The sequence below is a fragment of the Vespa velutina genome, chromosome 11 (assembly GCF_912470025.1).
Source record: "Vespa velutina chromosome 11, iVesVel2.1, whole genome shotgun sequence".
NCBI lineage: Eukaryota > Metazoa > Arthropoda > Insecta > Hymenoptera > Vespidae > Vespa > Vespa velutina.
The window spans coordinates 3,999,978-4,026,115 of NC_062198.1; the positions used below are offsets into that span (position 1 = coordinate 3,999,978).

The 26,138-nt window shown below is 37.2% G+C and overlaps 1 protein-coding gene across 18 annotated transcripts in view; it reads left to right on the forward strand.

Annotated features, from left to right (window-relative positions):
• Positions 1–26,138, forward strand: part of LOC124953042 (protein turtle) — a 189,689-nt gene that overhangs the window by 25,699 nt on the left and 137,852 nt on the right. For all 18 annotated transcript variants that reach the window (XM_047503858.1, XM_047503842.1, XM_047503855.1 and 15 more), the window contains exon 2: positions 11,685–11,735. The gene's annotated coding sequence lies outside the window, so the exon portion shown is untranslated. The remainder of the gene's footprint in view (positions 1–11,684; positions 11,736–26,138) is intronic.

Here is a 26,138-nt window from a genome sequence, read left to right on the forward strand (position 1 = left end):
GAAATGAATACATTATAAAAATGGTTATGATTCGGAAAGTAAATAAGAACGATCGTTTATAGTTTCATTGACTTTTTCAATTTTTACGATACACTGATAAAAATATGAACCTTGTTTAATATTAATATTAAACCTTTGTAACTAAAGGAAATTACAAATATGTTAAGCATTAAGCTCTCCTATTGCTTAAACGGTTACAAACATTCTACCACTGTTCTTATACAGTATAGATCAAACAGGATACTGGTATGTGTTCAAAGCTTCTCGATTAATAATCGGATGTTATCGCAGGTATTCTCACGAGTATCGTAGGTGCGTCTGGCATTTAAACAAGCAGGCATTTACACCGATGATAATAGAGATGGCGGGAAGGAATTTCGCGGTGCTGCTTAGGCTAGGGTTCGTGTCAAGAGGGTGGCTGCCAAAGGGTGGGTCCCAGTAATATGATTATTCTGCTCTGCTGGATGGCCTGACTCTGTGCGGCAAACTTTAGAAGTTGCGCGCTAGTACCACTCCAAGATAATGAAACGATCCACAAGTTGTCGAGTGCTCGATTCCACCCTTCCTTCTTCTTCGGCTACCTTCTTCGTCTTTCTCCTCTTCTCCTTTCTCTCTTTCTCTTCCTCCCTTGCCTCTCGAGTGAAAGTACCTATCCTTTTGAGAATACGAGAAAAGCGACTAACCATCTTCGTCTCTCATCCCTCTACGATTTCTACCCCCATCGCCAACCCTACTCCAACTTACCCCTTCTTTCTATCTTCCCACCGTAAGCTCGCTTCTTGAATATCTACCCACGACAACGATGTTTGCGCTCTCTCCTTCCACCCTCATACGAGAATCTCGATAACATTAATGCAACCAGCCGATCTCTCTGTCGTTCTATCCCACAGGGTATTGCTATGGTTAGAAAAGCGCGAAAAGTCGATCGTCTTCTAGCTAGCAAAGTCGTGACCCGATCCTTTTGGGAATTTTTGCTTTCCATAATCGAGTTGGCGGAAAGAAAATCAAACTTTGGCCGAATCGAGTTTCGCATTCCTTTTCTAACATTATCGAGGGATTTGAATATGCACTTTATTTTCATTGAATAATAATAACAACGGTGTAAGATACCGAGCTCTTGGGTGCTATTTGTTGTTCCGTTTGATGATGGGTGTGTGTTATCACGTATTCGATTTATTCGCTATAACATGACTTATTGTTTGGTAAGATCGATGAAGCGCGTAAACTTTACATGTAAATCTATTTTCTAGAACTCCATTGCAGACGGAGAAAAGGTGATGCATTTTTCATGTCAGTACGAGTCTCTCACAGAAAGAGAGAGCTTAATCCTCCTATAAGATAAATGACAGATAATGGGTGATAACTAATTCAAACGAAAACCCTTGAGCTTTTTTCGTTATAGAGAATATTTTTAAAAACTAGGTAAAAAGAAACTATGGTATTTCTTTTAATTAGAATACTTCATTGAGCTCCGTTCAATAAGCTTTTTTTTTTTTTTATTTTTATTTGATCTTTTTTCCTATTTTCATTTTCATCGTATCACGTAATGTAAGAACTTTCAAATGATACTAACATAGTCTCTTGGTCATTGCTCACTTCACTTCATCTCACATCGATTCCAACCAATTCTCTCTATCCTTTTCTGCACCGACTGTCAGTGACATCGTTTCGAACCAGTGGGTTTGTTAGTGAGAAACTCATTTAGTTACTAACTCTACCCCATCCACCAAGACGATAGTCCAGGATAGTCGCACGAGTGCTCCGATAGATCCACTATCTATCTCTCTTCAATGAAGGTCGTCAAGTATCACCGCGGTCCAGAGCACTTGCAGCATCCTTCATTCCTGAATCGGGCTTCGCCAGATGACGCTCTTTAAAAGTAGACGTTTCGTGATATTCGTAGATTCAATTAACGTCTCTCGCTTAAACGAAAGGTAATCATAGAATTCTCAAAATGAGCGGAATACTAGTGTAACTATCTAATTAAATTAATGACCAGGTTGATTAAGATTAGACTTTGTAATGTTAGAACTTTAATTATATATTTAAAATTTTTAAGGGAAACAATGAAAGACCGTCGTTTCGTATCTTTATTGCATTTAGTTGAAAAGGAAAAAATTTTACAACGTGGAAATTTTACGTACATTTTATCATGAATAAAGTTTATCTGTGAAAATAGAAAGGCCAATTTTTGGTTTTTTATTTATTTCAAACAGTTAAAAAGAAAAAAAAAAAATATGTATGTCACGTTACGCGCATGGATCATGGTTAAATGACATTTCCAATACTTATCATCACTGAATCGATAGACGTATATATGCACCGATACTGACGGCGGTTTGCTCCCATCGGAAATGTTACTGATGAAGTAATTTGACGTGAGCTACATTCAACGAATTAGCCGGAAGGCAACCGTGTTTCTTGGTAGCCGGAGATACATTTCCGATTAGCTAATGAGACGCCATTAGGATGCTTGATGAAGTCTTATCTCGTCGATAATTAGAAATATCGAAAGACGTTGTTTGTATTAATCAAATGATCGTTACTTTGCAATCACGTTACTATATTTACATACATATTATTGATTTTCAATGTAGTAAATCGCAAAACAATGATTATTATTCTCCAAATTGATTAGAAGATGATTTTTCCTTATTCTACGGATAAACGCGTTTATTTACTTATCGAATGTATAAGGATAAAAACAAACAATAGATAACGTTGTTTCGAACTACGAGAAGGCAGTCGAACTTGGGACGCCGTCGGGTAAACAGCATTTTGCGAGATCGTTCAAACATTTATACATTTCTCTAGGAATTGATATATGAGAAATTTTGCTTTGCCATGGGAAAAGATCGTCGACTTTAATCATATTATGGTATAATATTTATATTAATAATGGTATTATTTTATTATATGTACACACACACATATATATATATACATAATACTATAAGATATACAATATATATATATATATATATATATATATATATATATATATATATTTATTTATTTATATTTTTAATTTGTTAATAACCTTATTTATAGCGATTATAATGTTTATTAAGATTTTACTATTAATATCATCATATTACATATTATATCTTTAATTTCTACTATTACAATCTGTTATAATAGCCTGTATAGCAAATCCGTATATAGGGAAATTGCGATCAATAATAATTAACCGATGTTAGCGGATGATTAAACATTTTGTTCTCAGTTATTGACGATTGTAAGTGCTCTCCAAGATGTGCTTTAGTCATCCATCTCACGATTTCGCTACCAAGGTGTGTTACTGGCATTGAGATCGGCTCGAATTTAGCATTATCATGACCGTTGAAATCGACGCGATCCATCGCGCGACCCACATGTGCATAATGTAGCGACATGGCTTTGCTCCGTCTTGTCCAGAAATGTTACGACAGCTGCAGTTAATGCATCGAGGGTCCTGCCGTTGCTATATCTCATTATATACCTATCTGGATGGACCAATAGACGTTGCACTTAAGGATCTACAAATGTCTCAAATTTTACTATTCAAAGAATTTCTAAGTTTTCTTTAATCGTTTTTTTAATACAATATATTATATAACATTTTAGGGATATTCTGTTCGTCTGATGTATCCTTTATATTCACAATAGAGATCATTTTTAAAGCAAAGAGTTTCCTTCTTTCTCGGAACTCTTCTTCGCACTTTATAGAGGTCGTTATACTCCGTACAATTGTGTCCAGGGATTCGAAGGCTATCGTATATCGAGAGGGAAAAGGTCGATATCTAGGAGGGTCTCTCTTTCTCACTAGCTTTCTGAAGATTCGCTTCAGCAGGTGCACATATTCCTTTCGTCCTGCAGTAGTAAATGTGCCAAGAGCGAAAACGCCAGCTTCTACATACAAATGGCGCCATTACCCGAACAGAGAGTATAGGCCGTAAAAGCTTTCGCTATGATCATAGATGGAGGCTTTAGAATGTTTGCTGTATATGGTATATATTTTTCTTAGGGCGTTTACAAATGTGTTATACTTTAAGTTACTTAACAAAGAGCTGAAGAGATACGTAGTTAATAAATAATTTTTACACGTAATTAGAAATCTTTATTCTCTCGGTAAACAATAATTGTTTTGATAAGATAACCTTTAAATCACTTTGATAGATCACTTAGACTTTGTATACCTTTTGTACATATTCGAACAATTCTCAAATGCATTCGATCAAATTGATTAAGAGTGTCTTTTTTTTTCCATAGAACAAACAAAGACGCTTGTTGTTATCAAAGGTATAAGCGTAAAAACAAAATATGACCATTTCTTCGATCGACGATAAAATAGTCGAACTTGATCATTTTTAATTTTGATCAAAGTCATTGATATCTACGTTGAGGTAAACAGCTCGTACAATGAGGAACAATGTGATACGAGTTATCGAAGAGAACGCGCGATCGAAAGTGTCCAAGAGGATATTCTCTGTTGCACGAGATATTACGGTCGACGACTTCTTGAGCCACCAAGTGAATGCACTCTCGACGACTGTGAGAATTCACAATGGCGCGCGATGTACCAGTGGGAATCGCGTGTTGCACATTGTGCACACGCATAGGCACACGTATATAAACTAAAGGAGTACATATCCCGAGGATCTTTCCGCTTCGTCCTTTTTTCTCTCATCGTCGTCTGCCTTTGTCTTATTCATCCACCCCGTTCTCATAATTAGTGCGACGACTATCGTTGACTAAACGTGAGTGTATGCATTTCTATGTTTTTTTTATGAATGTGTTCGCTTTTGCATCGTACTACTTGCAATTACGTGGCTGACACGGGGATACGATGTGTATCCACGCACCGATGTTTAAAGGTACAATAACTGATTGCGGAACTGTCTAGGGAGGGTTAGGAAGAAATGATGCTGTATGAGTACAAGAGTAGAAGAACGAAGTACTTGCTGAAGTGCAGGAAGCATAATCATATTGACTCTCATTTATCTTTGTTCCTCGAGCAATCGAAATCGATCAATACATCGATATTTTTTCTTTCGTTTTTATAATCAAATATTTTTCTTCGAATTATTAATTCAAATATTTTCGAAAAGCTTCATTTTCGAACGCTGATTATTTATCGATAAAGATTTATAATATCATGAATTAATTTTTGTACTGTGAGAAAAATCATTTTCTATATCGTCAGTGTACGTTTGGACACAAAGATAATTTATTAATACGATCGCCTATAGCTAATAAAACGTGTTATTAATAACGATACCGGAATTCAGATATACATTTTGTTTTTAGTATTAAGTATAATATATGAGAATATATCGTAACGAACGAACAAATATGTATTCAGTATTTATATACTTTGGCGAGAATATTTTTAGAGAAAAATGGTAGAGTTAGAGAATAGCGTTTGCCTTGTCCGTACTACTTGTACATATGGTAAGAGATTAATAAGCATTATCGCATTTCGATATACTACGTTCTAAGGGATTATATCGAGCAGGGTGATAATTTCGAACGGAAGGTATGGCGAATAAATTAGTCGCGGTCTTTCGTGTCGAAAGAGCTGAATATATTTCATCTTCGTGATAAAAACGGCGACATTTAACGTCGGAGGAGAGTAAACCAAGGGATGGACTATAGAAAGTGGGAAAGGGTGGCGAGAGAGGCTAATTACCTGTCATAATGAATTTATCCGGCATTATGGCTCAGAAAACACAACGGAGTTGGCGGAATAACAGAGATCGAGAATTAATAAGCAAATGTATTACGGCATACCGAACAAAGGTTGGTGGTGGGGAAAAGGATAAACGATTCGTTCACAAATCGCACGCATGGAATATTATTACTTTTGATACATGTGAATTTATTACAGATACACACACATACGTACACGTGTACACATATGTATACACATTCATATGTGTAACTATAGTAACTCGTCGTATGTACAGTTAATAGCGTCGGATTCTCCTCACCGAGAATTAATAGCATCAGCAATAACAATTAATGTCGACCAGGCTGCTCGGAGGCTCTTCAATTATTACGTTTATCGCACGCAGAGATTAATAATTGTCTCGTTATTGCTGAAGACACCCCCTCGAGAAAAGGCCAAATTCGTGATGTGTTTGGACCATGATATAAATGTTGGTGATTTCGCGTTGAGATCTCCAACGATAAATCCACTCCAATTCCCTCTTCTCTTTACCTGTAGCCTGCTCTTGGTATATTCGGAATGCTCATTGGGTAATTCGTTGGTACGGCATATCGATGAGCTCATCTCGTATATGTCATTCTGAAAAAAGCCGAGAAATTTCTTTGCGACAGATATTGTATTACTGTTATTTTTACCGTGAAATAAGGTGATTCTTATGTAAGGTCTATATCGAGTTTACGTAAAGATGCATTGAAGAAGAAGGGTCTCGTTTTACGATGAAGTAACGAAAAAGTTTCTAGGACGAATGGGCGTAATGAGATCGTTGATTGCAACGTTCGTTGTTACGTTGGATGATAATTAATACGTTATTTCAACATGTGTCCCCGGAAACGAGGATTTGAAAGTCTGTGAATTATAAATACTTAAAATTTAAATAAAGAATAGAAAACAGAGATCGACACAGGCAACTATTCATTTTCACTATTATGACAGGAAATATTCATAGGGTATGTTTAAATGATATTCGTCGTAAACTCGAAGCATTTCATATATTTACAGTATACTATTTTCAAGCACATTCATATAAGGTATATCTACATAGGAACGCGCTTAGACGAATCTTTTCTCGGAATCTCGAGGAAAGGGTAAATTCAAGCGACACTAGCAAGAACGACACAGTTCCCGCTGATATTATAACGCGACTTCCTATATTTTATCGCAGTAACTCGCACGATATAACGAGTAGTTATATGCACTGCGAGATAGTGGTTCGCGAATACCACAGGATTCCCTCAGCGTAGAAGGTAACATAGCACACTGCACTATGGGGTGCTATATATTTCCTTAGCGATGGGTGGTAAACTTTTTCCAAGCCTCGAGAGGTCCATGATATAGAGCAAAATCTCAGCATTTCCATCCTTTAGAAATTTCATAGTGAATTTTCGTGTCTTTTTACCCTTTCCTTCCTAGATTCCTTATTCTGTAAATTTATCGACACAATGCGTGAATTATTAACGTATAAACGTATTCGTTAGGGAAAACTTTATGATTTACGACATGTTCGATGGATTTGTAATCGGTTTTCTATTAACACTTTGTCGATGAACGGTTTATCGATCAGTTTTATGACGGCATGGATTATCAACCTAATGTTTTATTTTTTTTTTTGGGGGGGGGGCTACTCGTCGTTTTTTTTTTTGGAAAAATAAATTTGAGATACGCAAATAACCACAAAAATTGATTCGGCAAGAAGACGAATATTTTTTCAGTTATCCATTATCGCTCAATAAAGTAGATACGGTGTAATCGAATTTGGCTCGTTGAAAGAGGGAAAAGATTTCTAAGCGAAAGTTCAGGGAGTAATTTCCGAGTATCGCGCTACTCGTCGAAAGGATTCTCCTGTCTGGAAGCATGAAGGATATAAAATGCCTTTCGTCCTTTTTGTTTAGAATTCGCCGAGCGTAGTCGCAATGGAATTACAAAGGGAAATTCTTTCGAGATTAGAAGGACGCGCGCGCGACCGTCGTCTTTTGCTTTGTGTTTATTACGATCTCTCTTCCCGGATCTTTCTCTCATTCTCTCTTTTCCTTCTCCGACTATGTTTCGTGATAATGAGAAAGTAGGTCACACGCAACGAAGTTCCCGTGATAAAATAGAGAACGGTGAAACGGAGTCGTCTAGATTTTATGCATTTCTTTTATAGCTCTCTCCTTTTTTTTTTCTTTTCTTTTCTTTAAGCGCTTTTAGGCAAAGTTCAAAACGCTTCGGTAGCCTCGTTTCTGAAATTTATCTTCTTTTTCTATACACTCGATGTGAACATAAAATATTGGAAAAGCAGCGTTTTCAAGATAAATGAAAACTATTGACGATGGAAAATCGGTAATTGAGATAGACGTAAGTTCGGAAAAGAATATAGAAGGTAAAAGAGAGAAAAGAATTTTGATGTAAATAGAAGAAAGCATTTCTCTTAGTCTATCTCTCGGTTCCTTTCAGATCGTACCAATACAAACACGGTCGGACCTAGAAATGTCCACGTATAAAAGTCACCAAGCGCGAATTCTACAGCGACCATTCACGCTCAGGAAAAAGGATCTTTTTTCTTCGTTCTCCTTCGGTGCTCTGTCATCTACCTTTTTCGTAGAATCCCCACATAGAAACGTCGCTTCCCCGAGATTGAGAAAAAAGCACGAGGAGAAAGGGTCTTGAAGACGTCTTCGGTATATTATACTTCATAATTTCGCGATCGATTTACGCGAGCTTCTTTTTCTCTTTCCGTCGTGCTATTGAACCATCCAAGTGTCTGAGAAAAGTGAGAGAAGGAGTTTGAGGAGCTGCCGATAGAATCTTCGTCTAGATTTGACGATACTCGCGCGTTTTCCACACAAAGGAGCACGAGAGCGGAAATTAAACTCTCGAGGAGTTCGATCTCCTCGATGGATCTGCGAAACGTGAAACTTGTTAATCGTATGCCATTGGTATATTTGAAGGAGAGAAAGAGAAGGAGAAAGAGAAGAGAGAGAGAGAGAGAGAGAGAGAGAGAGAAAAGAGAGATTATTTTTGCGTAGATTTTTAATTAGTATTTTTCTATAGTAAATATAAAAATGAAAAGAATAAAGGTTCGAAGGAAAAATAGAATGAATTATAAAATATCTAAATTATTTGTTCTGTTTCTTTTTTTCTTTCTTTCTTACTGTCAAAAATGTATTCTTTTTAAAAGAAAATAGATCTTCCGTAGTTCCTACGTCGACACTTTCCTCTCAAAAAAGTGTCTTGTCTGACAGGAGTATTAATAATTTTCTGAAGCTGCAGAAAGGAAAAAGAAAAGGAAACAGAAAGAAAAACGTTTAAAGGATCGAATCAGCGGGATTGGCTCGCCAATTAGTCTCAGGAAACTGGGTCAGCGAAATATTCCAGTCTCGAGTCAAAAGAAACGAAGGAAAAAAAAAGAAAGAGGAAGAAAGAAAGAAAGAGAGAGAGAGAGAGAGAGAGAGAGAGAAAGAGAGAGAGAAAGAGAGCGAAGAAAAATTTGTTAAAGAGAGAAGGTTATCGCTCGACGCACAAGTACCTACTTACAATGTCTCGCATCCACCCTTTCCGTTTTTCTAATTCCCGTCCGCAGGGCTAATTAACGAGTCTAAGTAACGCGTGTAATTAAAGGGGAGGGGGGGAGAGGCAAAATACATAGAGTCTGCAGAGAAGCGAGAGCTGTATCGCGAAGAAAACGACGGGAAAACTGGATAGTGCCACCTTTTAATTCTTTTTTTTTTTTTTTTTTTTTTTTTTTCCTTTGCTCCCTCTCTCTTTCATTCTTTTTGTGCTCTTGTGGGATATACGACGTGTGGAGTGTGCGAACGTCACAGTGCGTGAACATGTGGAGGTTACGTGCCTTTACCAGCCGGTGTTATAACCGGTGAACCGACGAAGAGGAGACGGCAAAACCGAGCGTTCCTACGAGCGGTTCTAGCTACGAATTTCCGGTTATTTTCTGTTGCACCAACCACAGGATAGAGAGGGAAAGAGATATATAGCTAGAGAGAGAGAGAGAGAGAGAGAGAGACTGTTCTCCCAATGCTTTTTAACGTTTTTACGCTCGTCACGTTCCCCTTAACATCTTTCGAGAGACGCCCTTTGATCCGAAGGGTTTAAGATATTTCCTTCGCTCAATGAATTTTCCTTGAACGTTTTGCCGTCTAATAAGCGTCGAGTACTTATGAGATATGTCAGAACGTTTGCAATTTCACCTGGTAATTAAATATATTCGTTCCTTTATTAGAATATGGATAGCTCTTTATCTACTCGATGATCCTAATAGCTCGAAAAGAGTGCCGGATTCATTTCGAAAATAGTCGATCAAATATTCTCAAGTACTGGTTATGGAAAAAGGAATGTATGAAAGAAAAAAAAAAAAAAATGGAAAAAGCACTTGCACGTTGTTCGCAGTCCAACGATTTCCAATTACTTCTTCGATTTGGCGTAATGAAAGTAACTGGTAAAAGCTTGGCAAGTTTTTAATTTCTTTCCCACAGGGGTACAGTAGGGTACCCTAGAAAAATGCGGCGAGTAGATGGTGTTCTTGTTTCGTTAAATATACATCGGGTGAACATCGATCGCGAGTTTCCTGTAACTCGCAAAAATCTGTCAAGCATGACAGACCATTTTGCAATTTAATCGGAAGCTACAGCATCGTATTGGAAGCGGTATATATCGATATAACTTTTCTCCCTTCATACAGATATATACATTCCGTTCGACCCCCAAAGGGATTTAATTTATGATGGATTTCCATTTCGAACGGTATTAAAATCTTTAATGAATGAGCGAAATGAATTTCACGTGCGTCGGATGTCTACTCACCTGAGAACTCCCACTTAAGTATCATTTCCGCCGTCATACTTCTTGCTTTGTTCAAGTATGCCATCTTCTCAGGTTATATAATTAGTTTCTTATTAGATTCCATTTTGCTATTTATGTTGTAAGTATTTCCTGAATACATTCGATGCATTTTCAAAAGATAAATATATCACGATTGTTCTGATTGGTTTTTATAGAAATTATATTACTAGAAAGGCGATTTCTATGGATTTACCGATCGAAGATGATAATTTCTTCCGAAGGCATGAATACGAAGTTAGAGATTCATTGTTATTTGTTGCTTCTTCATAATCTCGCATACCAAGAAATAGCAACGCTATGCTTTTTATTTATTGAAGTGTTCATCGAGCGTTTCCCTGTTACGTTAAAGTGTTTTTTAAGTGACTCCAGGAACTTTCAAATTTTCATCCGCTTAAGAGACGATTTTCTCTGCAATTTTCATTGCCTTCTCCACTACCATAGCCTGCAACTACTACCATCATTACCACTACCTTCACTGGTTGGTTCCTCCCTCGTAATTCACTCGGTCGTTAAATATTCCAGCGGAGAAAGATTTCCGTTGAGCGGATTTCAGGTACAGTCGGTCTCTTCGTTCGTATACGACGACTATTTTCATAAGGATTTCCCCATTGAAAAGGTCTATTCCATCGTTTCTTTTATTTCTCTTTTTTTTTTAAGAGTTTCGAAATTCGAAAGAAAGTAATTGTCCTTTAACGGAACGCATATGTGTACGATAACGAGTTAGAACTAAGTAGACGAAATTTAATTGTCCCGTTATCGTCCCAAATCGTCGTCTTTGATTTCTCATGTATTTTCCACTTTAATTAGATTCATTACACGAATGATGATTCGTTCGAGTAAGCAGAAACACAAAGTTGTTCTACTGTCGTGAATCTCTCTTAGAGTAATATAATATCATTAATAACGAGAAAAGATATAGAAACATTATCTTCCATTTGAAATATAGCAATATGGAATATTAATTATAATTTTATAGGAATTCCCATAGTTTTAGGTTTATACGAATAAAATGAATTTTTTCAAAATATTATTAATATTCCTTTCGAGTTTCTCAAAAGAGAATTTTTACAAGATATTTTGTTTAATTTAATGTATCTATTTATTATGTTTAATTATATCTTTTTTTCTTCTTTGTTTACAGATTCGTATTCACCGACGGTGGTTCGCATAGCAAGAAGTGGTGCACGCACCTGTAAGTAATCCTAAGTATCTGTTATAGGATTATAAATTGTAAACAACTGAAAGGTACGAGCATCTTCTTCTCTTTTTCTCTTTCGCTTTCTCGGGTCTGTCGGATTGGTATATAGAGTCGGGCCACTTTAATCTCTAGATAGTACTTAAAGAGCGGCGAAATGCCGAAACTGCCGGTAATTAACGCGAGACTGGAGTACTCTACCCATTCCAGGATCGAAATCAAATCGACCGAAGCTCCGTCGCCTGAGCTCGCCAATTTATTTTGCCTCTTCCTCCAACTTCTCTTCTCAAACGATGAGCGCGTACGTGAAACGAAAGTTCGTATCGGAAGTACAGAAAGGAGCATGTTGGAGTGTAACCCGAAAGAGAGAGAGAGAGAGAGAGAGAGAGAGATGGAAGAAAAAAGAAAGAAAGAGATAGATAGAGTAAATTCCCTTAAGTCGTATCCAGGACCGTATATTTTTCGAAATTACGCCAGCATCCGAGAATGGTGGAACCAAAAACGCTCGTAACTTTGGCAGCTTAGCCACTTTATACTCTCTTCCTTTCTTCCTCCTTCTCTTCTCGTACACTGAGAAATACATCTTATTTTTTTTTTATTTTAAAAACGAATTTTTTTCTCCTTTCCTTTTTCCCCTTCTCTAGATCACGGTACTCACCGTGATTAAATACTTCGTTAATTCATAAAGTCATTCGGCTTTCGAAAATGAAAGAAAATTGAAAGATCGTGGAAGCTCGGTGTTAGAGAGAAAAAATTTTTTTTTCTCGTGGCATCGACGAATTCGCTTTTCGCGCATTTATACATTTACGTATATCCCCGATGAGAATATTTCATTAAATAGAAACGCGAGATATATATATATATATATATATATATATATATATATATATGGGCGAGAGCTTATTCCTCGTAAAGAGGCGCGCCTCTTTACGAGGAATAATACGTACTATCAAATAGTACCACGTGAGAGCTATACATGTACGTATAGAAGGTACCCAATGCATTTGGCATCCCTTCAGAATACTTGACTTCAGAGAGGAACGGTAGTAGTGAGAGTTTTGCAGAATCACTCTGTATATCTAGCTAACCGTCAATTTTCTATATTCTTCCGTATTCCGTTCTATTTTGCGAAAACCGCGAGTCGTTCGAGTCTCGTTCGATCCTTCTTGAAAGGTCCCCTTCCTCGTCTATATTCGCTTGGAAAGCCGGCATTTCGAAGCAGTTCGTTTGCCTCGTTCCATGAGCCTTTCTACCCTCTCGAAGATATCCGATTTCTAGTACGATCGATGCTCGAAAAATGCCAGCCTTCGTCCTTCGACATTCCTTTTGTGAATTCGCAAAAGACTATGTGTCTTGTGAATCGAAGGAAAGAGAGAAAAAGGGAGAGAAAGTGTGAGAAGGGGGATGAATAAAAAAAAAGTGGATATTTTTAAAGGGTGACATTTATAGATACGAAATGGAATAAAAAGTTAGATAGGACTGGACATAACCAGCAAGATTTTCTTCCATCGCGAACGAATAAATATTTTTCTCTTCGTGAGATCGTTCTCGTTGCGTCGACAAGCAGACATAGTCCATGCTGAAAATGTCGTCGTGTCCATGACGACATGAAGATCATCGATGAAAGCAACGGAGAACGAGCACCCCATCCAAAGAATACTTCTTTCCACCCTCCTCTGCTTTTGCACCCTTCGTACGTTTACCTTACCTTCCCAGAGCTTTCCTAGACACGCCTGAATGAATATCATCCCTCTGTCATCTCTCTGATCTTCTTTGTACTCTATTTTATCCGATACTCTTGCAGTTGTATAGTCGCCCTGTCCTTGCTACTTCATTCTTTTCAATTTTGTATTTGTCCAAGATCATACAAGATTCTTTTTGTTTTAACTTTTTTATTGTAAAAAAAAAAAAAAAAAAAAAAGAAAAAAAGAAAATATACGTCATCGTGTATGATACACATATTTCTCGATATTTCTCAATATCCTATCGTAGAAGTAGAACGACATCTTTGTTCGTTGGTTCGATGTTCGCATCGGTGGAGCGTGGAAGGTTTAGCAATCGGTTGTTAAATTGACAGGTGGTTGTTTTCCACGGCGCTAGAAAAATTCAAATTATTCATGGAGACTGGCGGAAGTGTCGGGAGTGTTCGAGTTCCCGTTATCATCCACCACAATAACAAGCAACCATACCACTCGGAATTGTATCGTATACAGAAAAATAATTTAATATTCATCGGTACATTTGCTCTTTCCCCATAGGCTTGCAGCCACTCACAAAAGTTTTCATTTCATTCGATACAAGAGTTTCTTCGAAAGGTCTTTTAACTTTTACTTTACGTTTTGATCTTACTTCTGACTTTTAGTTCTAATTTTATTCTCGAAAGAGAAATGCCACAGGGTACTCTTGGTTCTTTAATTTTCTATAAAAAATTATAAAAGAAAATGTATTATACTTATATTTACGTATAATACATAATATTCTTTATATTATGTATTATATTATCTCTCTATTTTATTTGCTTTATTATATATTATCTTTCTTTCAATTCCATTCGTTCGACATTCATCACTTTTTATTACGTTACCTGCATTCATACTGTAGATCATTTTTTTCTTTTTTAATTCGACATTCATATATGGACGAAGTACGTACTATGCATAGATTTAGAACCCAAAATGCATCGACGCTTTCTTCGAATCGGTAATATCATCGATATATAAAAGTCAAAGTGCATTGTGCGAAATATGGGCGGCACGAATAGAAGGATCGATTGGTACCTTGGTATACGACGTTGTGGCTTCAAGAAAACGGATACAGCTATACAACCACGTAGAAAAAGGACGGTGTCTCCGTTCCCACGAAAATGCATTTCGATCATCTTTCTTTTTCTTCCATCATTTTTCACCTTTTAACCCACGTGTCTTGGGAATAAATACATATACTTATTATATATTTTTCTTTTAAAAAGTAATTAATGGAAGTTGTGTTTTATTTCTTTTATTTTCACTTTTTTTCCTTTTACATAAGATATCATTACTTCGTCGAATTCAAATAGCTCGTTAATATTTTTTAGAAAGACGAGTTTAATGAAAAAAAAAAAAAAAAAAAAAAAAAAAAAAATAAGAAAATACAGCAACATCGTTGCGACATTTATGACTCCCGGGATCAGCTCATAAATATGTATCACATAATACTTATCCAGGATTTCGTTCTCGATCATACACTACTCTCTCGTTCAAATATATGCATCTTGCGTACGCATGCGGATATTGCATATTCGCGAAGTGGAAACGACGACGATCGAACAATGACTACATCTGTCCTTTTCTTTCTTTCATACATGCTAGAAGATGCTTTGGAATATCTTCTAAATCGAGTACCCATCCATTCGTACGAAAATTTCGAATCTTTGTGAGAAAGAGAGAGAGAGAGAGAGAGAGAGAGAGAGAAAGAGAGAAAGGGAGTGAGAGATACAGACACAGACAGAGATAGGAATTCTCGATCTACGAAATTGTCTTGCAGCTTTCGATAGACTCATGCCCTTTTCGCGTTTTCGAACGTCTTACAAGTCGATTGACAGCAGTGAAAATCGTTGTAGCAACTCGGAACTAGAGATATATAGCAGTCTACTACTATCGTCTTCGATCTTTCGAAAGGGAAAAATGATCGGATCGATGCTGAGGAATGGTCGAAATTCGATACACGTTTTCCTATATATATATATATATCTAGATACGTGTATTAGAGATTGTTCATTTTAACCCGCTTGTTGAGAATATATCTCATCTTTCTCAACATATAAAAAAATGTTCAAAACAAAAAGTAATTTTAAGGAAACTTTTTCTATTAGAATATTCAATTATTTTCTACTTGAATTATTTTTTTGCTTTTTCTTACAAAATAATTATATATATGTTATACTTATTTTACGAATTATTCAAAATGAAATATTTGATAAGAGTATATATGTTACCAGCTGAGCGACGAAAGAAAAAAGAGAGAGAGAGAGAGAGAGAGAGAGAGAGAGAGAGAGAGAGAGAGAGAGAGATGAAAAGTATTACGAAGTATTCTAAAGGTGAACTTTATTCGCCGTCTTATGCATTCAAGGTGCATACTTTTATATGCGTTCACTTTTACGAACTGTGAAGCGACTTCTCGCTTGCGGGAAGTGGGAGACCGAAGAGGGATGTATGAAACTCTGTCAAAAGTTAGAGTGGGGGAAAATATTAGGTGCAGTGACTCGGCGTAAACTTCGTCTTCATCTTTTGTCTTCCATTCTTACTTTTGCGATTTCTTGCGACCGACTATCTTTCATAGTAATCACGTTGTTTCCTCCCACTTTGAACCCTTTTCTATGATGGAAGGAGGAATTCTTTGACACCAACGATTGATGATAATTTTTCGACGACGTCATTTTTAAGAACGAAGGAAATATCATCGAACATATTTGGATGTTTTGTCGATGTAAGAAAAGATGATAGAAGAAATAGTGTAAAACGATTTACGGATTGTATTTAAAATGTAATTATCTTTATTCTCTTGCAAGAAAATTAACGATAGAAAGAGGAAGAAGGAAAAAGAAATAGTACTTTTGAGATAAAGTCGATAAAAGAAAATGATTCGTCGGGGTAATTCGATACGATTACAAGGTAAATGCATTGGAGGGTGAAATATCGAACACGCCGAGTCATTCCTATTTTGCGGCAAATAATAAAATTACCGGGGATATTTACTGGCGTGCGCGTACAGAGGAAAGGGGGATGAAGAGAGAGAAAGAGAAAGAGAAAGAGAAAGAGAGAGAGAGAGAGGGGCGTGACGTCGTAAAGCATCCTACGTCTAATCGATCAGCCGCTTCAATATCGACGATGGTGCTTCGTGAATGCTCAAATGGCCGAGGAACGATCTGAGCGCGATCATTAAAACTATCCCCTCGAACGATCGTAGTCTGAAATTTATTGCGTCGCATGCGCGACTCGCATGCGAAATAACAGAGAACCTGAAGGGGTCCTCTTCTTTTCCCTTCCATTACGTGCGATGAGATTTTCTCAAAGTTTTGTTACTCTAAACACCCTTACGTTCTTTTTTTAAATAATGCAATTTTAATATCAACGAATTTCAAGTAAGGAAATATCCCTTTCTATGTTTCATTCGTATAATTCATTTGTATTCTTTAATATATGTAATTTTCATTTTTAGTGAGAATATTTTTTTGAAAGAGATATACCATCGTATTAGCCTTCCCCTGGAAGAATAGAGTTACTTTCTTCCAAGGACATAGAATAGAAACACAGGTGGCAACCAACCGCAAAAGTGTAAACGTATACCTTTTGCGTGACTGATAACGTCGCTTCCGGTGCGTTTGGTTTCTCTGGTAATGGATCCGTGTTTACTTCTTGTGTAGGTACTTACTCGTCGTTTTTCTTTTCATTTTCTGATGGAACCAACATAAGAGCGAAACGAGAAAAAGCAAGGAAAAACGACACAGCAAGACATTCAAGAACCCATATTGAGAATATCCTTTTTGAAATCGGATACGTAGAATCATTTTCAGAAAGATGAGAAATTTTTCTAAATTTCATTTTTGCCCGATGCAATCGTTTTATCAATATTTTACTTTCGCGAACGGATCAAAATCATAACTTTCTCTCTCTTTCTCTTCTATCCGATAAAATCATAAAATGGGAAAAATGAAATCACGACCAATTAACTTGGAACGGGCAATATTTTCCAATTTCGAAAATACCCGTGGCTTTTACGCGAACTATAAGGGATTTTGTTCTTTACCTTTTTTTTTTCTTTTTTTTCTTTTTTTTTTTTTTTTCCTTTTTTTTTCTCACATTGATTCACAGGTTCGCGATAGGATTTTGTAACAGTAAAAAGAACAAACATTGAAGTTGCCATGAAAAAAGAAAGAATAGTACGCGTAAACGAAGTCGAAGAATGGGAAGAAACCATCTCTCTTTCCTTTTCTTTTCTTGTAAGAGTTACCGATCAAAGGTGTCGATTCCTATCAGCTTGACTGATTTTTCCTTCTTGGTAAGGGAATTACAAAGATTTGACGGGAAAGATCATTTTCCTCTTTTCCTTTTTTCTTTCTAGTCCATTTCATTCTTTTTCTTCCGACCATTTTATTTTCACCTGCGTGACCCGACCTCGTTAGACGATGAAAATCTTTCTCTTACGGTCACCGTCTCTACCTCTCCGTCACGTTAACCGGTAATCTCGTGCGACTTGAATTTTTGCGCGAACGCGATTCAGATTCAGATAAGCCGGTAGTCGACTTTTTTTTTATGAACTTAATCACTCTCAAACGATTATTAGAACGTAATTAGGATATTTCGATGACGATTCTATTTTAAACGATATCGTTCCTTCTTTATTCTTTTTCTTGTTTTTTTCTTTTCTCTCGAAAGAATTGCAAAAAGTTTAATCAAAAGAAGCAAATCAGATTGATTCGTTCTATCGTTTTTTTCAATAAATTCGAACGGTTTTCCACGGTACTTCCATCTTTAACACCTGTTTGAGGTCTTCGTAGTTCGGTTTAGGCGCTTTCAAGTTTTCCCAGCTTACTCTTACAGTCCCACCCCATTTCTTCTCCCTTCTTGGTGTATGTAGTACCTATATATATACGTGGTATATCTATAGATATACCACGATAACTCTCTTTCTCCCGGCGAACAAGTTAAACGAGGAAATATTTCCTCGGAAAGTGGCGTCTCGGTGGCAAAGGAAATCCATTAAAGGGACTCTTTTCGAAGTCGTGGAATAAGCGCGAAACACGTTCGAGAGGCGTCCGCATTCTATTCATCCTTTATACCTAATACTATATTATGCATGTATGTAAATATATCTATACGTTAACACTCTTATATCTATTTGCCGCAATAGGAAAATGAGCTCTCCCTTTCGTAAAAGGATCCATTTCAACGAATTATTAGAATACGCTCGTAGAAAGTGTCTGAATAATTCTGTAGCTTGTCCAAGCTGAGAGAGAGAGATAGATAGATAGATAGAGAGAGAGAGAGAGAGAGAGAGAGAGAGAGAGAAGATACGAATGATGTGTTAGAAAAATGGCACGTTGGCTAGCTGCCGAGGGCGACGAAGGCGTCGGCAAAGAAAATGTTCCGTTCCTTCCTCCATCCTTCTTTTATCTATCTTCTCTTTTCTTTCTACTTTCTACGCGAAAAGCTCTGTAAACTTTACCTGTATCCACGTACGCGTTAAACAGTGCCTTCGAGGAGCGAACGATACTTTTCGCAGTGTTTTCGTTTATTTTTTTACTTTTCTTTTTCTCCTTATGTTTTTCTTCGTCTAGTAGTCTACCGGTTCTTATTCTTTATCTGTTTCTTTTTCTTCTAGTCCATTTTCCTTACTCTTCCATCTTTTCCTCTTTACGTACGACAACGTTGCCCTGCGGGCATTGTTAAGCTTTCCTCTTGCCTTATCTCTCTCTCTCTCCCTCTCTCTCTCTCTCTCTCTATCTCTCTTCTTTTCCTCTTATTCCTTTTTCGTGTCTACGTTATCCACTGTACAATGACTCTAACATTCCCTTTCTCTTCCACTTGTGTCCCTTTGTCTCTTTCGATCAAACATGTAACGTCCAACAATCCAGTGGGTTTGCTTCCCTCGTATTTTCGTCTACATCCAAACTTTTTATCTCGACGTTCATTCGCCTTTAAATAAAGCTTTGTCCGTTTAAATTTTAAATTCGTAAAAAATTAACAATGGACCATTTCTCAATTTTTTTTTTTTCCTTTTTTTCTTCCATTAAACACAACATTTTTCTTTCGATTTTTGATTTTTCAATTCTCCATGGCATTTTTATTACATCGGCCTTATACTTTTACAGGATTTTCTACGCGGGTAATCGTAATATATTTAGTAGTCAGAAGAAGCCGAAAAGCACGAAAATAGGAGGATGCAAGGTGCGTTAAATCGAGCGAGAGTTCGTAACTCGACCGACGAATACATTTCTTTCTCGCCCTACTACCCTTCTCAAGGCTTTATATCAGTCGCATTGCTACAAGCGCACGCTATTCTTTCTCCCCGCCTTTTTTCATCACCCTCGAAAAGCCTTCGACGTATTTATGAAACCAATGGCGCAGCTGTATATTTTAGCGAGAAAAAGAGAGAGAGAGAGAGAGAGAAGAGTAACGATACGGATCGAAAATTTTTCCGTACAACTATAACTCCTCATAAATTTTTTGGCTTTAAATTTGTAAAAGTATTGAAAATTAACGAAGCCTTTTATTTCCTGTTAAAAATTTTTCTTTCTTTATGACAAAAGAGTATTGTAACAAAACGTGAAAAACGCGCTCTTTGTTATTAAAATTATAATATAGAACATTGTAATCAAGCGGAGGGATAAACGGTCGCAGCTGGAACGACACTATCCCCTTTTAATAAAATCGTTGACTCGTTATCCCCAACCGAAAGCTCTAACGCGAGTGTGACGCGGGCTTGGCCGACGGTGAAATCAAATTACGTTGATACTCGACGCGTTTTACATTTATGGCGGTCCATAACGTTCGCCTAGTATCTCCATCCACTCTCCTTCAGCACATAATTACAAATTATGTCGGATTATAACACGTCAGCTATAAATTAACAGAGATTATTCGCGTCGATCCATTCGAGAAAGTTTACGGAAGAACGATCATCCGATCTGTTCTAATTTAAGAAGATCATGACATTTAGGGGGTTACATTTACTGATTCTGAACGAATAACAAACAAGATTTAAGAGAAACTAAAGAATGACTTACTAACATTGTGTTTCATTCATAAAATCTATGTATGTGTGTACGTTGAAAGTATGTCGAGTCTGTAATCTTAACAGAAATCTTCAGATAAAGTAGACAGATAAAGATTATTACAATATGAAAGAACAATTCTAAGAATCTAAAATCCTTTTTAAATCTTTAAGAAGCAATCGTAGAATCGAAGGAGCCAGAGTGCGTTCTCGCTAAGTACATTTTCGATACTCGTAGAATCCTCTCTACCTGATGCACTCCACTCGAGATACTTCCTAATTCTACTGCTACGAAATAGAAAGTCCTTTTTCAAATATTTACCCGGCTGAAAGAACGATGGATTAGTACGAAGACAAAACTTCGCGTACGCCTATATCAGGATGATGGTGGTTAGAACTCGAGGCTGAAAATAGAACGAGTAAACAGGTTCGCGCGAAAACACCGCAATTTTTCCTCGTGGTTTAATCATTGCCAACAGGAAGAACGGTAGAGAACATAGGAAAATAATTGGCGAACGTGGTTATATTGTGTTTTGTAAGTAACTTTACTGAAACTCTTCGATTCGTTTCTTTAACGAAATTCCAATATTTCTCTTCCGTTTTCTTTTCTTCTTCAAAGCGTTAGACTTTAAGAATTGTTTGTGCGTGTGTGTATGTTTGTGATCAAAGAAAAATCTATGACTTTCTAGCGATATCATCTGCGAAAAGTATCTTTTTCTATTAAGATAGATCGAACGAATGAGTAAGTTTGTGTATGTGTGTACGCGTATATATTTGTGTATATATTCCATGTAGGTCCTTATTTTCGTGGCAGACAGAAGATATGGCGTTGATGGTGAGGGAAGGCCGGTGATCCGAATAGTCGGTAGGACCGACAAGGGGTTCCTCCTCCCTAGGGCATCGTTATTCACAACTATCCACCGACTAGTCGTGTACTTGGAAAAGGGTACAGAAGAGTACTCCGGCTGCTCGACCTCTGACTAGCGTGGCTCTATTATTCAAACGTGCTCGAAGAGCCACGACATGGAATATCCGTGATCCTTCCTGGACCGAGTATCTCCTATAAAGTCTCTCAGCTTACTTTCGAATTTCTTTCTGAACGTGAATGTTTTATGCTCTTTTTTTTTTTTCTTTCTTTTTTTCTTTTTTTTTTCTCTGTTTGTTTTTCTTTAGGAACGATCAGAACACGCAAATCAAATCTTATTAATCGGAAAATATCTATTGAAAATGTGTGCTGATATTTAAGAAAAAAAAAAAAAAAAGAAAAAAAAAAAGAAAAAAAAATTGGAATTCGTTTAGAAATAATACGTAGTAAACCTGTAATGATCCTTTTTTCTTAAAGCTAAAATTTTGTTTAGATTATTGTTAAGACGGTTGCATGGATGATAGACATGAACTACGTTTGCTTCATTTGTTCGTCTATAGAAGTTAAAAGAATTCGTTAGCCCACAGGAGAAATCGATTTTTCTCGTCCGACAAACACTTGTACTGTTTTTCCAAGCGGTCTACGATCTAATCGAAAACGAAGCTAATATTGGCTCGACTATTTTTCCAATAACAAAAACAAACTCCATCGCGCGTTTACAGGAGGGTAAAACCTATATCGAAGTATGGATGTAGGAAACAAACGAAAAACGCAAACATACGAGCGTAAGAGTTCGTTCACCAAGCATGCAATCGTAATATCAAAACGTAGTCGAGCGAAAGTTAATTTCAGTTAACATCGAAGTAAAGAAAGCTCGGTTACTTTTTCTTGTTTCGTGAGAACAACGAGTATGGCGAAAAAACAACATGGACAACAATTTTGGTATCACAATGGACGGTCTTATTCACATATTTTCGGCCATAAGGACAACAGTCACGTAGCGTAAAACCCGTCACGGTCAGCGAGCATCTCCGCAACGACTAGGAAGAGGGCAGCTAGGGGGTGACTAGTGGTTAAGGCTGGAAGTGATATACATGAGGCCATTGCTACTGTACATTCCGTCCAGGGGTTACACGGTTTCAGAGGTGAAATATCGAGCTCGTGTTTCTCTCTCACGTAGACATATACACACATATGTATCTGTACGCACACAAACAAACAAACAAACACATATAGACATATAAAGATACGTTTCTACGTTCTTCGTCGTCGAAGTTCTCGCCGAGGATAATGTCCGTATAACCTTTGCCTTCCTTCTTCTGTCCCTTCAACGCTTTTTCGATTTTCACCGTCTCGATCTTTCATTTCTTCTTCTTCTTCTTTCATCGTCGAGACATTGGACGAGTCAGTTTTCTTATGGGTCAGAATTTTATGTTACTATGTGGCAGAAGGTAGGAGGTCTTTCAAACCAAAAATGGTTTCGATGGACAATGAATTTCTGAAAAATGTTTCGTCGAATTTTCCTATCGACCGTAATCTCTGGAATGTTTTATCTGAAAATTATGGCTTTTATTTAAGAGGACGGCCCTTTTCTATACGAGACTATGATTCTATATTTTTCCTTCTCCATTTCTTCCTTCATTTTTACCTTTTACCCCTCTTCTCTTTCCTTTTTTCTGTCATCTCGTTTTACCTCGATATCTGCGTCTCTTTATAGACTTTGTTAGATCCCATTCGAAATGTACTTCGTTATATTTTCTTTCCGCGAATAGTGGCTCGTTTCTATCTCAGCTCATCTTACCTATTATCTATTTCTTCTTCTCCCTTTTTACTCAGCTTCCGTTTATCGAAGAGCTCGTTTGTATTGATCTGAAGCGTCGTAATGTCTACCCGATCTCTTTACCTCCATTCTCACTCTTTCTCTCTCTTTCTCTCTCTATTTCTCTCTCTTCTCCACTCTCTTTCTCTCTCAAATTATCGAAATTCGAATCGTTCTCCGTGCAATTTTATCGTGCATTCCGACGCAAATAAGCCTCTTAAGGGAGCCGATTTAAAAGCAGACCTCGCGAATTCGATGTAATTACGCGTGCTAGTTCGATCGTACGGGTTAAAATTCTGATCAAATTATCGACTCGTAATCGTCGGTATAGAAAAGATATCGTCGTAGGATCAACAGAGTTCTTCCTACCTTTTTTTTTCTCCCCCATTTCTCTCTAGCATATAATGAATATGCACGGTGAAGTTTACACAGTAGTCGCGTTACCATAAAAATCTCGCGATAGGCTCGAGATTATCCAAGGATTACGAGAATGGGCCCTCTCGTATTTCAGAAGGATGCTTCGAAAAAGAAAGAGTAAGAGAGAACGGGAAGGGAAACGAAAACGACACGGCGGCGAGAATTTAATTTAACTTTCTCGGATGGAACCCTTAACCGTCTCACCCTCGGTCGAGCTAATCGTTCGACATGATCGAAGTGCGATTTTTGCTTCTCTGCAAGAGAGAAGTAGAGAGAAAGATAAAGAAAGATAGATAGATAGATAGAGAGAGAGAGGGAGAGAGTATCACTCAAGCTCTCGCTCGAACGTAAAAAAGAATAAAGAGAAAAAGTACTACGGACTAGGCGCATATATGCTCGGTTCACGTAACGTCAAGATCGTTAAACGTAACGAGATGTTTGCAATAACGATAATGGGAAAGGAAAATAGAGAGAGAGAGAGAGAGAGAGGGAGAGAGAGAGAGAGAGATCGCTATGATGATAGCATAGATACTGAGGATACGCAAAGTCAGGTGAATTCCACGGGGTTCAGCTGCAACATTTTTATTCCATTTTCCCTACCAAGGATTGAAGTACTTCGTCCTAGTCTATAGGATCACTTTGCGAAGAGACAAAGGCAGAAGAGAAAGAGAAGGAAAGAGAGAGAGAGAGAGAGAGAGAGAGAGATCTGTAGAGAGAAAAAGAGTAGCGTTACACTCGACTTTGTCTGGAGATGCAATAGTTCGATATTGTCCAAAGAGCTGAACGCATAGGGTGCATTTCATCCCTTCGTAGAATTTGATTGTTCGGGACGTGTCCTTCCTGCGGAAAGGTATACAATGTCAAATGGGGCTGCACGTGGTGTTTTATGTATGTGTCTGTGCGTGTGCCCCAGGCAAGAGGAGACATCACGAATTCGATGGTTTTTGTTCAACCCCCTTGAATCGTTTCAAAGCAGTGAATAAACGGCAGGTCGATCCTTCCTTCCTCTGTCTATATATCTATCTATCTTTCTTTCTCTTTCTCGTTACTGTTATTTTAACAACCTTTCAGGGACCCTTTTTTGCTGACGGGGGTGAAAGTCGAATGACGATGCGTTGTCGAGAGTCCATCGCGAGTTAATACAGGATGGATAGTCCTGTTCGAAAGATACTGCCGAGAATCGGTCTTTCAGGTGTACGAAGGCAATTTTTCAGTGTCAAAGATTTTTTTTTTATGATATTTTCAACGGCCCTGATCGACAGTGCTTTTCTTACATACCCATTGGATATGATGAATCTCATGTTTTCCGATAAATGCACGGGTTATTTTTTTTTCTTCTTTCTTTCTTTTTTCTTTTTTTTTTTTTTTTTTTTTTTTTTTTTTTTTTTTACAGAGTTTTGCTGAATTGCGACTATTCAGAATATTTTTCAAATGGCTTTTTTTTTTTCTTTTGTATTTCTTTGTAAATAGATACATTCGAATATCGTCTTTTTGCTTAATGCGAATACCATTTCAAATGTTTGTATATTCAATGCTGGTTAACCTCGTTGTACTTACGATGCATTTCGTTCGCCGTAATACGGGTAGGGTTGTTCAATTTGCATACAAGGTGACTTTGGTGTTCTCTCTGCAGATTAGGTATTTCTTTACGAATGGATGAGCAACATGGTTTTGGAAAGGCTAGTCATTATTGTTCCTATATAAAATCCACCATAAAATGGCTGCATTAAATGTGTAAATAAAAAATATTCGATGGAATATGGTAATAGTATTATATCATTTCAGCAATAATCTATTTTTTCTCGAGCATTTTGAAAGCGAATAAAAGCAGTATTGTATACTTTGGAATAAATGTAATTTATTTCTATTTCTTTATATAAATATATATATATTTATTATATTATTTCTATTTCTTTACATATATATCTTCGCATATACATATAAAACAATTCATTGGCCGGGAGAAATATAGCTTGAATTTTCGCGAGGAACTAATTACTTCTCTTACTTGTACAAGTCTTGAATTTTACTCGAGCCGATAACTGCAGCCAAGTGCAGGATGCAACGTAAGCGATTTACGGTCGATTAACGTCCTACAATGAACGAAATAATATCAGAAATAAAAAATAAAAAAAAAAAAAAAAAAATAAACAAAAGAAAAAGAAAAAAGGAAGCTCGATGCATTGTACAGGAATGAAAAGCAATGCCATTGTTCTTTCTCTCTTTCCCTCTCTCTCTCTCTCTCTCTCTCTCTCTCTCACTCTTAACATTCACATCCCGATCCAGAATACCTTCGCCACTTTGAACGCACGAGAGGAAAGGAGAAAAAAGAGGAACCTACACAAGAATTTTTACGTCCAGCTATCTAGTGTGTTCGGCGAGGTCCGTAGAAAATAGCTGTGGCACAGATCGACGGGTGGAAAATCGAAACGATTTGTAATATCACGAAAGCGAACGCTCGGCTGGTAGAGGACGATCGTAAAGCTTACGACGTCCATCGCACTTAAATGGGTTCCAAAGGTAACACGTATATATATGTATACGTAAG